The sequence below is a fragment of the Helobdella robusta genome (genome assembly GCF_000326865.2).
Source record: "Helobdella robusta unplaced genomic scaffold HELROscaffold_6, whole genome shotgun sequence".
NCBI lineage: Eukaryota > Metazoa > Annelida > Clitellata > Rhynchobdellida > Glossiphoniidae > Helobdella > Helobdella robusta.
The window spans coordinates 2,254,162-2,258,525 of NW_008705330.1; positions in this window are offsets into that span (position 1 = coordinate 2,254,162).

Sequence of the window (4,364 nt, forward strand, 5' to 3'; positions counted from 1 at the left end):
AATTTTTAAAAAAATTTCTTAATTTCTAATTTCTTAAAAAAAATTTTTAGAAAAAAAATTGTTCTTAGTAACATTTTCCGGAATCGGATAAAATTTTAAGACTCCGGCCCCTTAAAAAATTCCGACTTCGACCAAAATCTCCGACTCCGACACCCTGGACACAACTTAAAGGTCATAAGGTTAATTGAATCAGTTTCACATAAAATTATTGATTATTTCAATACGAACCATACTATTCAATTTTTATGGAGAAAAGCAACAATTTTAAACTTATTTAAAGTGGTTATAATAATTAAATAATTAAAATTTAAAACTCTTGATAGTAAATTAGAAAAATTTCAGTTTGTCAGTAGTTGAAATTACATGTATCTATAAACCTAATTTGGGTAACGTCGTCAGTCATGTACGTCGTTAAAATGATCTACATATAATTATAGAAAAAGCCAAAATTGCAAGTGTATGTATATCAAGAACATTGGCGACCATCGACCTTCACAAAACCCGATCTTTAACACTTTATAGCAGTTGAAATGTGGTGATATTCAGTAAGTGACACAGGTACTTCACGAATGTAATTCGTTGTTGACTGCGATTTCTTCTCCCAGCAATTTTTCCATTCCTTCCGAATGTTGTGACAAAAAACTTTAATTGTCCCCGTCGGATTATTTGTAGTAATTTCCTTTTTTTTAACCGGACTGTTTTAATACATCCTCATCTGAAAAATTTAAGTTCCGATTGGGCGGCGTGATGGCTCAATGGTCAAAGGCACCTGATCTTGCTATTGCAATAACTGGGTTCGAATACAAAGAGATCCCCGCCTATCATATGAAATGTGTATGATGCGTGATTTGCACGCGTATTCATATACGCTGTGTGTGTTTGTCGTTGAAACCTCTGAAGCAAACGCAAAAAACCTTTAACCTTTCAGATTTCTTTTCAAAACTACATCTCACTAGCATTAATCCTTTTTGTCCTTTCTAACAGTTTGAATTTTGTGGATATTCTTATTTCACTTTTGATGAAAATGTTTTTTATTTTAGAATATGCATCTTTTGCCATATCCAAATCACATTTACAACTTGAGGTAATCAGACTTCCTAGATAATTGAAGTTGTTGACTTGTTTCACCTGTTCACTATTAATGGTTATGGAGCAGATAGGGGCGGTTTTGCTTATACTGATAACCATGCACTCTGTTTTTATGTTGTTAATTTGTAAGCCTTTCCTTTCACTTTCAAAAACCAGTTTGGAAACATTTGTTTGCAGTTTTTCCATTGAATCTGCTATAAGAGCTGTATCATCAGCTTACATTGTTTATATTCACGGCTTCAATGGATATTCCGAGTAGATCATCTATCTTTCTCATGATGATCTCACTATAGAGATTGACAGGTCTAGAGAATACTCATCCTTGCCTGACACATTTTTTATTTTGACAAAACTAGACATCTTGTTACCTACTTTCATCGCTGCTCTGCTTTCCCAATAGAGCTTTATGATAACTCTCGCGTCTTTTCCATCAATGTCTAAATTTTCCAATATTTCCATAAGCTCCACGTGTTTCACGCTATCAAAAACTTTGGAGTAATCGACAAAACATATAAACAAATTTTTTTTCCTTTTAGTCGCTCGTTTACTGGTCATTCATAGTCTCCCATTTTTTTTTATTCTCGATTTCCTTCTGAATTCCCATTTATGACAACGTTTCCGAAAATTTCCATTTCCTATTTTTTATCTCATTCCCGCGTTTTCCCTCCCATTTCCTCCTGTTTCCCATTTTTCCCAATTTCAAAATTTTCGAACACAAAATCACAAATTTTTTTGAAAAAGTAGATATACAAACACGTCTTCATTACCAAACAAAGTAAAAATTCAAATGTTCTAAAAAGTCATAAAACGTAAATCAATGTTTTTTTTAACCATTCAATGTTTAAATTAAACATTTGGTCGAAATAGTGCACTACATTAATTAACAAACGTATAAATAAATATATAAATAAATTAGATTTAAATTGTTTTATACACAATTATTTATTCAAGGAATAAAAGTAAGCATAAGCCAATCACATAGTCAGAAGGACAATCAATTGTATATATATAGATGTTTGATATAAATATATATGTATATAGGTTTTTATTATCGGGCGTATGTCATTTTTCCCATTTTTTCCCATTCCCGCTTGTCATCCCCGATTCCTTATTTCCTAAAATTCCCATTCCCAAAAATTAAGTTTAACCAATTCCCATGGGAATCTCATGAGAATCATTGGGTTCCCGCGTTTACCGTACCTCTAATTTGTAGCATAAAGATAGCGTTTCTTGTGCCACAATCCTCGAAAAATCACATCAATAAAAAGCTTTTCACCATGGATATCCTCAAAAAGATCGTTAATGTATTTTGTCCATCTTTTAAGTACCTTTTTTTGTCGATGTTGAACACCATCCGCCATTTTTCGGTCTAATTGTATAGATTTTTTATGTTAGAATTTAGTGCCATCCGCAAATTATAATTTTCCACCAGTACTAACTTTTTATCGTCTATCTTGCAACCAATTAGAAATTTACCTGAGTGTGTTTTCTGTGATTTCACTTGCCTCTAATTTTAAGACTAAACGTCTATGCGGTACCTTATCGAAAAACTTAGCAATAACATACCCATATTTTCATAAACCTCTTTAAAAAATGCAAGCAAATTTGTTAGGCACGAACGCCTATCCCTAAATTCATGTTGGCTCTTGTATATGGTATTATTTTTTGCCAAGTGGTTCACAATAATCTTCTTAATTATTTTATTGAGTAATTTGCATACGGTGGTTGCTTGTAATGCCAACTAGTCTATAATTTCCTGTGTCGCAACGATTTCTTTTCTTGAAAAGTGGAACTGTGATTGCATCCCTCCAGTTTGATGGTATTTCACCTGTTAACAACGATTTGTCACCAGTGCTTCTGCAATGTCCTCGCCCACCTTATTCAGAAATGCTGGATTGAGGTTGTAGCTTCCGAAACTTTTATCGTGTTTTAGTCTTTGCAGTTCATCATCACTTGTTGTTTTGTAATTATCTTAACATCAAAGAGTTTAATTTCATTTGCATTAAAGTTGCTGGTGAAGTGGCATTAAAGGTTTTGGCGAAGATGCAAGAATCTCACTCGTAAATACTGAACTAAAATAAAAGTTTAATACATTTGACATTTAGTTATTCAAATCGTCAAATGAATATTTTGCTTTTACAAAGCTTGGCTGGGCTAAACATAGGCTTTAATTCATTTTTTTTAAATTAAAATATTGCAAAATTCTTCATTTACAAAAAAATTACAACCAATGGTATTCATAATACACTTTCAAATCTTTAATTATTTGGTTTATTTTTATCTCATGAAATGTAAATTAATTTTAAAGTTAATAAAAACATTTTCATCATTTCATAGAAATTGGATGTGGAAACGCTGTTCTGAAAATTTATTCAGACAACACGAACTGGCCATCACATGAATTATGCGGAATCACCCCTGAAGGAACTACCATTTTATCAAGCAATAATTTTCTCCGTTTAAAGTAAAGGCTCATTATCATTCAAATGCACCTTAAATTAAGGACTGACGGCGCTCATGCTCGGTATTTCAAATTGGGTTCATCGCGAAGCTTGGGTTTATTTTGCATAAAAGTCAAACCACTTCATTATTTAACGTAAAACTTCTAGTAAAACATGGACACCTTCAACAAAGTTGTTTTATACAAACAAACTTGTGTACATTGAAATATTTTATAAAAATCGAAATACATTTTGTAATAAAATTTCCAATTTTTTTGGTTGTTTTTTAACAAAATTTCCTAAATTTTCTACAATCTGTTGCAATTTTGTTAATGTTAAGTAATGTTACTGTATTTACATAAAACTATCACTCTATTTTGCTTGTACCACCTGTCATATCAATAATTATCAATTAAATAATTATTATCAATTTAATTATCGACAGTAAAATCATGTTTTTTTTTAGTTTTTTTTAAGTGTGACAACTTTAGATTTATTTTTAAAAGTCACAATCCACCTGTTTCTCTCGATTGTTGCTATCAAGAACTTTTGCAAACTAGCAAACAAACAAACAAGCCACTTTTTAACAAGTTGAATCCAAGAACCCAAGTTGAACCCAAGTTTTGCTATGAACCCAAGTTTTGCTATGAACCCAAGTTTGAAATACCGAGCATGAGCGCCATCAGTTCTTTTTTTAAGGTATATATGCTACCATCTATCTACTTATTTACCTATCTACTTAACTATCTATCTACTTATCTATCTTTCTATCTATCTATCTATCTATCTATCTGTCTGTCTGTCTGTCTGTCTGTCTGTTTGTCTGTCTGTCAA